The sequence below is a fragment of the Plecotus auritus genome, assembly GCF_963455305.1.
Source record: "Plecotus auritus genome assembly, chromosome: 2".
Lineage (NCBI taxonomy): Eukaryota > Metazoa > Chordata > Mammalia > Chiroptera > Vespertilionidae > Plecotus > Plecotus auritus.
The window spans coordinates 95,303,730-95,317,665 of NC_137771.1; the positions used below are offsets into that span (position 1 = coordinate 95,303,730).

At 38.2% G+C, this 13,936-nt stretch overlaps 1 protein-coding gene and 1 pseudogene across 4 annotated transcripts in view; one reads left to right on the top strand and one right to left on the bottom strand.

Annotated features, from left to right (window-relative positions):
* The window catches only part of CDYL (chromodomain Y like), a 218,428-nt gene that overhangs the window by 141,036 nt on the left and 63,456 nt on the right, over positions 1 to 13,936 (bottom strand). The gene's annotated exons all lie outside the window — the stretch shown is intronic.
* LOC308242222 (ubiquitin-ribosomal protein eL40 fusion protein-like) lies at positions 2,179 to 2,554 on the top strand (annotated as a pseudogene). Its single transcript has 2 exons — positions 2,179 to 2,281; positions 2,367 to 2,554. The product of its transcript is annotated as a ubiquitin-ribosomal protein eL40 fusion protein-like (transcript).

The window sequence follows — 13,936 nt, forward strand, 5'->3', positions numbered from 1 at the left end:
GAACATGTATTGTTTTTACCAATTTATTCATGAGAACACAGGTTCCAGAGAGTGACTGACCTGAAGTAGCCTAGCCAATACACTCTATGTAGTGGTAGAGCAGAGACTGTGGTCTCTGGTCCCCATCTCCCCAGTCCTATCCCTTTCCCCTGCGCTTTTGTATTCTCTAGAGCAGTGGTTCTCAACCTTTCTAATGCCGCGACCCTTTAATACAGTTCCTCATGTTGTGGTGACCCCCAACCACAAAATTATTTTCGTTGCTACTTCATAACTAATTTTGCTACTGTTATGAATCGTAATGTAAATATCTGTGTTTTCCGATGGTCTTAGGCGACCCTGCTAGCGGTTCTCAACCTGTGGGTCGTGAGAAGAGCCTGCTGTAGAGCCTAAGACCATCGGAAAACACAGATATTTACATTACGATTCGTTAACAGTAGCAAAATTACAGTTAGGAACTGTATTAAAGGGTTGTGGCATTAGAAAGGTTGAGAACCACTATTCTATAGTTTCCTGTTTATAATTCTGGTACCCTCAAAAAGCATTTGTATTTTTTGCAGGTAATCATTAATGTATGCTTCCACACTACTTATTGTGCCAAAAATCAGTATTACCTGTTTTAGTAATTGGCCTGTCACTTCACATTTTTAACAAGATTCAATACCATTACAAAGCCCCTCACCTATAAAATAGTGCTTTATACAATTGCTGATTTTAAGGAACAGTAATACTGGAGATTAAAAAACAGTAATAGCCCTAACTGGTTTGGCACAGTGGATAGAGCGTCGGCCTGTGGACTGGAGGGTCCCAGGTTCGATTCCGGTCAAGGGCATGTACCTTGGTTGCAGGCACATCCCCAGTGGGAGGTGTGCAAGAGGCGGCTGATTGATGTTTCTCTCCCATCAATGTTTCTAACTCTCTATCCCTCTCTCTTCCTCTCTGTAAAAAAATCAATAAAATATATTTTTTAAAAAAACAAAAAAACAACAGTAATACTTGGAGAGAACAGAGTATGTGGCTGCTGCACAGACATGCTCCCAGGAACAAAAAGGTATTAAACTAAAATACAGAAAAACTTCCTGAATAATTAACGGAAAACTCCCAGGAGCGAACCCTGATACCCGAGGACTGAAAGTGGAGACCACAAAGAGACGGTTTTCCTTGATATATTAATGTTTATTGTATGTAATGTGATTATATTTAAAATTGTTTTTCTTGAAATATTAATGTTCTTTGCATGTAACATTATTATATTTAAAATCGTTTTTTCTTAAAATATTAAACAAATAAAATAAAAACAAAAAAAAGATGGGGGGGGGGAACCAGTAATACTTGACTAGGGTAATTTAAAACAGCTGTCGCCAACCTTTCAGACCTCACGGACCAGCGCTTGGCGACCGCTGATTTAAGAGATTAGGGACTAAGGCAAAAAGAGCTTTATATCAGTGGTCGGCACACTCATTAGTCAACAGAGCGGCAAATGCGGCTGGAGAGCTGCAGTTTGCCGACCACTGCAGGACACTTATACAGACTTTTCTAAGGTAAATATAATCAAATCTAAAATGTGATCAAGAAAAAGAATTGACACAAGTTAATAACAACTAGGGCCTAATATATTAAGGTACTATATTTTAAATCTTTGCTGTTACACAAGAAATGTTTAGGAAAATTAGTCAGACATTATTAACAAAGGAAATAATAAGATTCAAAATACTCTATATATGCGGTCTTCTGCCCCTTGCCTCCATCACCTTCACAAAAGAGCAGGCCAAACTACATGGGTGACCTAAGAGGCTTCAGAGAGAAGCCTCAGGCAACCACTTCAAACTGTCATCCATACAACTGAGGCTTGTTGACAACACTTATCACATCCTAAAAATCAAAGAAAGACTAAAACATCAGGAAACTATAAATAGTTACACAACTGAAACTGTCTTGTTCTGCTTATTAGTATCCAGAAAGAATTCCTCTCCTGATCCAAATATTTGCTTTTTCATGAAATTGAATGAAAAATTCAGGTCGTGCTCACAACAAGGATTCTTTCTTACCTGGAAGACCTTCACTGTTCTAAACAAGAAGCTGTGCATTGTTCTCACATGAGGGCTTATAGTATGCATTTGTCAAAAGATAACATTTTTGTTCTTTGTCTTCAAAGAAGCAGCAGAGCACCCACTCCAGCAGATGCAGAACTTTGTGAAGACCCTGACTGGCAAGACCATCACCCTTGAGGTTGATACCAGTGACACCACGGAGAATGTCAAAGCTAAAATCCAAGACAAGGAGGGCATCCCACCTGACCAGTAGTGTCTGATTCTTGTGGGCAAACAGTTGGAGGATGACTGCACTCTCAAACTACAATATTTAGAAAGAGTCCACCCTGCAATTGGTGCTTTGTCTGCGGGGTGGCATCATCGAGCCCTTCCTTTGCCAGCTAAACCAGAAGTACAATTGCGACAAGATGACCTGCAAATATTAGGCCCACCTGGGCTCCCGCACTGTCAACTGTGGCAAGAAGTGTGGCCACATCAACAACCTGGGGCCCACGAAGGTTAAATAAGGCCCCTCCACCATCTCCTCAACCCACAGGGCACCTTCTGCCTGAACCCATGGCCCTGGGGCCTCATTAAAGTTTCCCTTTCATTAATTGGAGAAGTTTTAAAAAAAGAAAGAAGAAAAAGAACATTTTAAAAAGTAACATGAAATATAAATCTGACTTTATGTATTAGCAACCGACTGTATGGAAAAGAACAGCATAGGCAATTTTGTTTCAGTTTTAGAAAAACTCCCCAATTTCTGCAGAAATTTGCCATTGAAAAAAAGTTAAAGCATCTAAGAACCACTTTGCTGTACTCGAACTTTACTATAAAGTTCATTCTTCATTAAACAAATATTGAAGGGCCTATTATTTGTCAGACACTGTTCTAGACAATGAGATATACAATGGACCCCCACCCACCACCAATATATATATACTGCCTTATAGAGATTATACTTTTTTTTAGAAAGCCTACTATATTTCAAAGAATAATAGGTAATTACAGTTAAGTTTTACTAAACTTCAATATTTATAATATAATGCTATTAACCAATGTTCTCCCAATAAATTTAATACAAAGTTTCAACAGTGCTCATTAACCTGAATTCTACCAGATCTTAATTAAAAGAATGGTATGGCTCAGTGGTTAAGCATCAACCTTTGAACCAAGAGATCAGTTTGATTCCTGGTCAGGGCACATGCCAAGTTGCAGGCTTGATCCCCAGTGTGAGGTGTGCAGGAGGCAGCTGATGGATGATTCTTTCTCATCATTGATGTTTCTATCTCTCCCTACCTCTCTGAAATCAATAAAAATATATTTTAAAATAAAGAAATAAAAGTGCGAAACATGTCCAACTGACAGAAACTCTCAGAAAAACTTGAGCAGATTTCTAACCATCCCTATAGCATTTCTGGCATAAAAAACACCTGAGAGCCGAAACCGGTTTGGCTCAGTGGATAGAGCGTCGACCTGCGGACTGAAGGGTCCCGGGTTCGATTCCGGTCAAGGGCATGTACCTTGGTTGCGGGCACATCCCCAGTAGGAGGTGTGCAGGAGGCAGCTGATCGATGTTTCTCTCTCATCGATGTTTCTAACTCTCTATCCCTCTTCCTTCCTCTCTGTAAAAAATCAATAAAATATATTTAAAAAAAAAAAAAAACACCTGAGAACTGCTGACAGTTTCTAATTAAGCTGGAGGCTTCCTGAATCTTCCAACCTTCACTGTTGAGCCCTATCCTGGTTGTGGAAATACACAGTTGCTATTATATTTTAAAATAAAGCAGTGGTTGTTAATTGGGGTGCTTTTCATGGGCTCTAAAGCACAATTTCTAAGTCTGAAATAAAAAAAATCACCACGCTGATTAATCTTGGAGAAAACTGACATTTTAAAGGCAGAACTTGATATATACAATGAGCTATATGAAGTGACTACACAAATCCTACTTTGATTCACTCTTAACTTTCAGTTCAAGGCAAAGAAGAAAACGCAAAGACCCTTGCCTTGAATTTTATACTATAATCATCCCTAAACAGATGCCATAAGTTTCAGGTGTCAGGAAAGAATATAGAAGTTTTCTGAGACCTAGACTCCACTATCACAAGATGCTTAGCCTACAAAAAAAAAAAAAAAAAAGGAATTAAGAAGTAATAAACAGAATTTCAACTCAAAGATATGCTATAACAGCCCTCTTGGCTGATAGAAGAATGTGGAAAAAAGGACATTCAGGTCTGCTAAATAGGACACTGGAGAACTACAACAATTGGGGTGGTGTCAACTGTGAAACTAGAGGGAGAAATGGTAGGTAATGAACTAAAGAGGTAGATAAGCACCTCAATCTCCCATGTGCTTAGCTAGCGTTTTCCCAAAACTTACTGAGTCTACATCTCTGGGGTAGAAACCAGAAATGTACAACTATACTCACATGCCAATGATTTTGGTTTATACAATCACTGCAGGACTGGCTTACACTTTTGGTCTCAATGTCCAATCTGGTTTCACACGTGTCCTTTCATTTTTAATTAAGTATTATGGTTCACCATCACATTAAAATAAACCAGTTTTGGTTTAAAATATCTCCATTTTGCCTGTCTTGCTTCTGCTGCAATCTCATCTGGTAGTGTGCAAGACACACATGCAGTGAACAGTGCTCTCATTTTACCATGTGGCTAAATTAAACCTAAAGGTCAACCAACGCCCTAGCTGGTTTGGCTCAGTGGATAGAGCGTTGGCCTGTGGACTGAAGGGTCCCAGATTCAATTCCAGTCAAGGGCACAATCCCCAGTTGCGGGCTCGATCCCCAGTGCAGGAGGCAGCCTGAATCAATGATTCGCTCTCATCATTCATGTCTCTTATCTCTCTCTCCCCTCTCCCTTCTTCTCTGAAATCAATACAAATATAATAAAAAATGTTTTTAAAGTAAAATAAAATAGAAGTCAATCAACAATAAAACACCTATTTTCCAAACCCTTTTCAGGTCCAAGATAACTAACACTCCCCTCCTTAAATCATGCAAGGTACTCATTGATGGAACAGAGTATGCTACCGACTCTTGTAAATAAAATGTGGGAAAGAGTTACATGTAGAGGGTTAATCTAATAGTTCTTAATATAATGATTTTTGTCATTCATTGAATGGTGTAAGTCTATATTTATTTTACTGATTACTTTTATTTTGCAATAAACAATTTTTATTAGCAACAAACTAAAAGTTAAATACAGATTTAATTTAAAGATTTATTAAGTACTGAATTTCCATTTCTTAAGAAAGTTAATGACAAATGTGTAATTTGCAAATATTCATATCCACATTTGTCATGCTCTGTGGGATGCCACTCATATAAATGGACCTCTGTACACCAGAAAACATCTGCTGACCAAACATCAGCATCCAACTTTAAAGCTGTTTTTGAGATGACAGTGCCCAGAAGAACTCATTAGGGAGTGCAACTACAGAAGAATTTTCTTTTACACAATTACAGCATTTACATTTCTTTCTAAAGCATGACTTTTCATTTAGATCAAATAAGTATCCTACTTAATTGCATTCCTTTTTCTCCCTAAAGTTTCTCCTGCACATATAAGAGGTGACACAATAGCTGTTAAATATTGGCTCCTTTAGCTATAGAAGGGCTTTATAAGCAGTTAGATCGTGCCAGTTTACAAATAGAAAATCTATTTCATTAGTGGTTCTATTTATTTCATCCAATTCATGAAACAAGGGACAGCAAAGTATGACATACTGGCCAAATCCTGCCTGCCACACGTTTTGGCATGTCCTAAAAGATAAAAATGGTTTTAACAGTTCTCGTTGGCTGGGAAAAGTTAAAAAAGATATAATTCATGATATATGAAATTCACATTTCAGTGTACATAAATAAAGTTGTACTGAGACACACTAACACTCACACATTTACATATTGTCTAGCTACTTTCAGGGTATGGTGGCAGAACTGAGTAGCTGCAGCAGATCTCTGGCCCACAAAGTATAAAATATTTTCTATGTGGATCTTTACAGAAAATGTTTGCTGAACTCTGCCTTAGAAGGTTAAACATCTGGATAGTTCTACAAATAATACAAAAGCTCAATGTAGAACATTATTTGTTTTTGTGATTTTAATCTGAATACAGATTTTCATATACTATATACAGTGACAACGAATTTCTGAAATATTTCTGAAAGGCTGAAGTTGCATTAAAAATACTTCAACATAATATACATTCTTTTTCTGCTGCTCACTTGCCTAAGCCTTTAAGAATCTACCTTGAAAATCAATCCAATTACCACAAAACGATACGAACGTTTTTGGAAGTCTTGAAGCATTAGTCAAAACTTTCAACAAATAGATTTTTTTAAGGTCAGCTTTTGAAGCTTTTGGCAAACCACAATTATTAAAACCCAAACTTGAAAATAAGAAGACAGCGCCCTAGCTGATTTGGCTCAGTGGATAGAGCTTCAGCCTGCAGACTGAAGGGTCCCGGGTTCGATTTCGGCCAAGGGCACATGCACGGGTTGTGGGCTCGATCCCCAGTAGGGGGCGTGCAGGAGGCAGCTGATCAATGATTCTCTCTCATCACTGATGTTTCTATCTCTCTATCCCTCTTCCTTCCTCTCTGCAATCAATAAAGAAATATATTTAAAACAAAAAAAAAAAGAAAAAGAAGACAGTAAAATCAATCCCTATAAAAGCAAGCAAAGAACTTAAAAAAAATCAAATATTCAGAATTTTAAAATGAGTACTATAACTGAAATTCAGTAAGTATGCTTTGGAATACTCAACTTATCCAAAGAGTCATTTTATAGCGTTCCTGTTTTTAAATGGGTAACTACATTCTCTACAAAAAAAGGAGTTAAATTGAAACACTAAAAAATTTGCAGAATCCAAATTTAAGCAAAACAATCAAAAAAATCAAGAGGCAATTATTTGACAATCTTTGTCTTACAAAATTTATTGAACAAAGGTATTCTGAATAGAGGTTTAAAAAAAAAAGCCAGTTCTTGTGAAAATATCTGAACTGAGACATCTCTCATCTCAGCTTTTAAGAGTCTGAAAATACCCTCCCCTTTAGCAGAAGTTGCTCTGGAAGCACCAAGAGTATTCTTTCAATTGGCACACAGAGAATAAACTCAAAACATCAACAATCTCAAACTTAGTAACACACAGAAAAAACCTTTAAAGAAGTTTTCAGGTAATATGATGAGAATTTTATAAATAAAGCCATGTTGGGGCACAGGCCGGGATGAGATACCCTCCCCCACCCTCAGTGCACGAATTTCATGGACTGGGCCTCTAGTATTAAATAAAATGTGTTCACATGCCCTAAAGCACAAACATCCCAGCAGATAACTCAATGCAGGTTATTGTGTAATTACAATGATTACACAAATCACAATGATTACACAATATTGATTGCACAATAAACTTATTTTCACCGAAAAAAAAAATAACATCTTCATTTAAACATTCCCCAGTAAGGCTGCTGAGGCTTTCATCTGTCCCTTTCTACACCGAAGACAACAGGGTTCAAGGAGGAAGGGCCCCAGTTTCGTTTTCTCAGCACCCAGCTAGGAGGCCTCCCTGGGGCGGCTCTCCCCTCCGAGCCCTGTGCAGGATGGGCATTCCGCTCCGGCCAGGGAGCCCCGAAGGGAGGCAGAGCGAAGTGCTTTCTCTCCGGGACCCTGCTCTCCCTGGGAGTCCGGAAATCCGCCTCCTGGGGCAACTAACTGCAATGGAACCTCAGCTCCCCACCGAAAGACTAGAGCACACGGACCTCAACGGTCCTCATTCACTTCCGGAGCAGCAGTCAGCCCCGACCGGGGAGATTAAACCCGAAACCTAAGTAGGTGCCCTGACAGAATGGAACCCAAACCTTTGCTGTGGCAGAGGAGCTCTGACCTACAGCAGGGGCCAGGGCATGCCATAGGGGTTTTGTTGAGGGGCCCTGACAGGCAGCCCACAGCGCAGTGGGTTAGAACCTCCTCCTGATACAGGAAGGTTACGGGGTGGGTCCCTGGTCAGGGCACAGACAAGAAGCAACCAAAGAGAGAATAAGTGGAACAACACAATGGTGTTTCTCTCGCTCTCTTCCTCTCTCTAAAATAATCAATCAATAAAAATTAAAATAAAAAATAAACCCTCTGGCTTACAGAGTTGCTAAAACAGTTAGAAAGTAAAGTCCCACCCCTTCCCGTTCATTCAACAAATACTTCATATGCTCCTTCAATAATCACACTGGGGATGGGTGTTTGTTTGTTTGTTTGTTTGTTTTGGTTAATCCTCACCTGAGGACATTTTTGCATTTTTTTTTTTTTTTCCAGAGAGTGGAAGGGAGGGAGAAAGACAGAAACTAATGTGAGAGACATCAATTGGTTGCCTCTTGCTGAATTCCCGACCAGGGCCCAGGATTGAGCCTGCAACCCAGGTACGTGCGTGCCCTTGATCAGAATCCAACCCGGTACCCTTCAGTCCGCTTGCAGAAGCACTATCCACTGAACCAAACCAGCATTTTTTTTCTTTTTAAGTCCTCCTCTAAGGGTATGTTTTTTTCACTGATTCCAGAGAGAAAGGAAGGGAGAGGCAAAGAGAAAGAGAAACATCAATCAGTTGCCCAAACAATCCAACAGGGATGGAACCAACAACCTGTGTATGTGCCCTCACCTGGAATCGAACCCATGACCCTTTGGTGCGTGGGAGGACACTCTAACTACTGATCCACACCGACCAGGGCCTGGAGGTACACTTAAAATTTTTTTTCAGATATGCCCTGGCCAGGTGGCTCAATTGGTTGGAGTCGCAACCTGTACACCAAAGGATTTCCTGTTGGATTCTAGGTTAGGGCACATACTTAGGTTTAGGTTAGATCCCGGTGGGTCAGCAGGTACAGAGGCAGCCGACTGGTATTTCTCTGTCATATGGATGTTTCTCTCTCTAAAAATCAATTTTAAAAACATCCTCAGGTGAGAATTTAAATATATATATATATAAATTTTCAGATCTAAAATTTTATTTGATTCTTTTTTACATTTTATTTTTCATTTACAGTTCACATCCAATATCCTTATAATAAAATCCTAATATGCAAATCAACCGAATGGTGGAATGACTGGTCACTATGAACTGACCACCAGGGGGCAGATGCTCAACGTAGGAGCTTCCCCCTGGTGGTCAGTGCACTCCCACAGGGGAAGTGCCGCTCAGCCAGAAGCCGGGCTCACAGCTGTTGAGTGCAGCGGCGGTAGCAGGAGCCTCCGTGAAAGCACTAAGGAGCAGCGAGCCAAGTGGTAGGGAGCAGCAAGCAGTAAGGAGCAAGGGGTCCCAGACTGTGAGGGGCACAGGCCGGGATGAGATACCCTCCCCCACCCTCAGTGCACGAATTTCATGGACTGGGCCTCTAGTATTAATTAAAACCCACTTTTGGCTCCATAGTTCTCTTTTCTACTTTACATGGTTATTGGTAGCATTTGTAGCTGACTTGGAAACCTAAGTCTTATGAATAACACTGATTTAAAAGTTCCCAGACCAAAAACATCAGTTAAAAAAAAAGTTGTGGAACACAAACCATTTATGAATTGTGGAGTGTCTGCAAGTAAATGTGACTGTTACAATGTATGTAACAGTGTAGCCTGACTAAAATACAGCAGGGGCTGATGAAGCAAAATTACCTATGTCATCCCAGATTTAGATTTATGGTAGGGAAGTATTTCCCAAAGCATATATAAACTATTGATAGCATACAGATGACTTTTAGATGGCACAAGGGTGAGCAGTTAAATTTATTATCACTACATTTATTTCAACATATAGGAGAAAAACCATAGCTAGAATCAACTGTTTAACATAAATTAGTGTGGTCCCACCTATGCAGACCCCTTGAATTATAGAAATAATTACAGGAATGGTTGTTATGCACACCATTAATTTTTAAAATCTTGAGTGACCTTCCACGACAACAATTCAGAAGTACAGTGAAGCTCAACAAAATGGCAGGCCGCCCTGGCTGGACAGCACAGTTGGTTAGAGCGCCATTCCAATATACCACGGTTGTGGATTCCATCCCCAATCAGGATGCATCAACCAATAAATGCATAAATGCATGGAACAACAAATGGATGTTTCTCTCTCTCTCTCTAATCAATATATAAAAATATTAAAAATAACAATAAAAAATGGCAGGACAGGCAGCTCCTACTTCTCCCCCCGCTCCCCAAAACATAAAAAAACAAGCAGAAACTGTTAGAACCAACTTTGTCAGAATCCTGGAAAGAAGTCAATAGTTTATAGCAAACAAGTGAACACTATTATCATGAAAAAGTAGGAAAGCTTTGTGCTACTTGTTCTTGCCCCATCATACTCCCAGCAGTCTTAACAAAGGCAGCTTGCATGTTGATCCCCAGTGTGTGGGCCCCTGATCTCTGGTTCTAAAAAGAGCAGAGCAGTCTTTATTCACAAATCATTGTAGGTTATGTTCTAATCAGACAGTTTACCTACAGGATTGACACAAGACACTTGAACTTAGGCCAGAGAAGTGGCATTGCTTAAAACCACTGCAAGTGAACTAACAACAACCTACAGACACCCAGAGCAAAAGATTATGGTTAAAGAGACTCCATAAAGCCTGTAAGAAAAGCTGGGGAGAGAAATCAGGACATTCAAAAGTACTGTAAGTGGGGATAGGAAGCCATACACATGCCCAAGGCAGGATGCATGCTCAGAAAAGACTTTAGAAGACCTGCAACTTTCACTTCAGTGCAAAGCTAAGTGTTGAAAGAGTGCGCTGTCACAGAGCCAATATGCAAAGACTAGGAGAGGTTGTGCTTTGTTTGTTCAGTTCCAGGCATCCAACGAAGTATCCATCGAAACACTAGCTGAACACAAGCTAAGGAACAGAGACTTCAGTGACCATATATCAGGAATCTTTGCAAATAGTGAAACCAACAATGAATAAGCCAAGACATTCGACTTACTAAAACAAAACAAAAAATTTATTTTTTTAAAACGTTTTTATTGAGTTTAGAGAGAGAGGAAGGGAGAGAAACACCTATGTGAGAAAGATACTGGGGATCAATTCTCTAGCTTGAACACTGAGATCATCTAAGCTGGGGACATTTTAGCAAAATAAACTCTAGACCCAGTAATTAAAAATTATAAGTAATTCTATGTATTTCTATTAATCAATATAAGCAAATCTCAACATGATTGAGATTTATCGTAAAACATTGAATCCAATATATATGAATAACACATATATTTAGAAAAAACTCTCAAGAGATACACACAAAAAAACAACAACCAGAAAGCCTTTTTTAAAAAAGGTAATACTTTGATTATCAAAGAATTTATCAATTTAGATTTAAGAATAATACTCAAATTCCCAACATTCATTTTTGTGCACATGTGAGAGAAGCATTCCCAATTTATAGGGACCTACACAGAATATGGATTTACCCAGCCCTTGTGTTAACTTTCACAACATATATATGAACTTAAAGACAGGAGGGGAATCAATCCTGCGGGAAAGTGGGAGGGGGACAAAACCAAAAAACCTCAAGATCCGTTTTAGCCACCCGGCAAAGGAATGACACTCAAGATAATATGATTTTTAAATCTGTGATTTCAGTGCTAAAAGCCTGTGGTAAGAGTTGGCTTTTATATCTTCCCAATTTAGAGTTTTTACTAAGGAATATAACTGCTTTATTCCTCCTAAAGAAGGAAAGTTAATATGGTGATAAAAGTTCCCAGATAAAGTCCAATAAGCAGAATATGATTAGGAAAACAAGACACTAATAAAAGATTTGCTTTGCTCATAAAGACAAATTATGGCTCAAGGACAGTAAACTCTACAACTTTAATGAACAAATCTTCTACCTTAAATTTACACTGGAGAAAGAAATGGTAACACCCCCACTTCCCAAACAATCCACTAAGGACAAAAGACTACAGCCTAATTCAGCTAAACATTGTCCATAAATTATACAACATGAACATGGAGGACAGTCTCAAGTGTTACTTCAAAAGGCTTCAAAATCCCTCCCTTTCCTAGGAACAAATGAGCTTTCTTGCTTAAAAAGGTTATCAATATAATTTCTATTACTCAATCCTATTCTTGGTGTTTTCTATTTTAAATTTAATAGTACCTAAGGATATAAAGATTAAGAAAATGTAATTTTAGCAGTAACCATAAAACAAGAATTACTTGTACTTAAACAAACATTTTTAATATAAAAAAAGTTATTTTTTCAAAGTTCTTTTAGAGGAATACTTTGTCCCAAGAAATGGACTACACAGATAAGTTCATCTAAGTTTGATTTAGCAAACAAGTCCAAAACAGATCATAGTACACACAGAAATTTAAACTTTTGGTAAATAGGCATGATGAGTCAAAAACAATACTGGAAATACTGCCTAATAGAGTATGAGATTTATACCTTCAAGATACAACATATGAAAAATAAAGTTCAGATAGATAAATTTTAATTTTAAAGGTTTAAAATGGTAAAAAAAAAAAAAATACTAACTTTACATTTGGAGATGGACTGTTCAAATTGTAAAGAGAAAGACCAATGAACCTGCCTACATGTTAAAAAGTAAAATTCAGATAAATAAAAAGCACAGAAGTATGAAGAAAATAAACTGAGAAAATGTATTTGCCACAAAGGATTAATACCCTTAATATAGAGTTAAGAAAAAGTGCCCAGCCAGTGTGACCCAGTGGTTGAGCGTCAACCCATGAATCCCCATGAACATGGAGGCCTAGGTTCAATTCCTGTTCTGGGGGGGTGAGGGGGAGCACATGCCCAAATTTCGGGCTCGATCCCTAGTTGGGGGGAAGGGGGGCAGCGCATGCAGGAGGCGGCTGATCAATGAGTCTCTCTCATCACTGATGTTTCTATCTCTCTCTCTCTCTGCCTCTCCCCCTTCCTCTCTCTGAAATCAAAAACAACCATTTTTTTTTAAAGTTAGCAGAAAGTAATTTAAAAATCTATCTAGAAAAGAGCTAATAAAAATTTCAAAACCACTTGGCTCTAGTCATTTAAGAAATACGAATTAAAAGGTAATAGTTTTCTATCAAGTAAATTAAGTTTTCTATTTTGTTTGCTATATAATACCCAATGCTGGTAAGGGAATACTGGCCCTCTTAAGTACTACTGGTGGGAGTGATAGGTGGCTCGAGTAAAAACCTAAAATGTCCATGACTTCTAATCCAGTAATTTCACTGTTTAAAAAATCTTCTCTTAAAGCGGGAAGGGGAATTGTCATCAGAAGTAGGTCACAGTATTACTATAATTGTGTAAGTGTATAATATCTTTAGGAAAGAGCAACAGTTCCATGCATGAGTATTAGAAAGTTGAAATTAGGCAGTTTCCAAGTGTTACTATTATTATGTTCCATAACTCATGTGACATACTCTTTTGCATGTACCACAATTATAAAAGAAAATGTAATAAAATAAAATGCCTATAAAGGTTAAATGGATTTTGAAACAGTATTAAGAGGAGAATACAAACATTTGCTAGTTACATTTATAAAGGAAATTTAATGATATGGGGATATGCTCATATTTGTAAAAAGCAGGACACCAATATAATGTCAACCATGCTAAACATGGGTGTATACAAACTGGGTGTGTTCATGGAGGGAGATTACAACCGTGATTGTTATCTCAAATCTATACTATACACAATCTATACTGTCTCTACTAAAATACATAGTTGTTGGCTTGCTACTGTTTTCTTATTATAGTCACACAATCAGGCTAACTTTGCTCACCGAGAAATGAAGGTATAATTGCTTCTGTAACAATACTTACAAAGCACTTAAAACACTATCTAGCACATGAAAAATAAATCCTGGGTAAGTATTAATTTCTCAGAGATCTTCACATTTTTGTCTTTGTAAAATATCTAA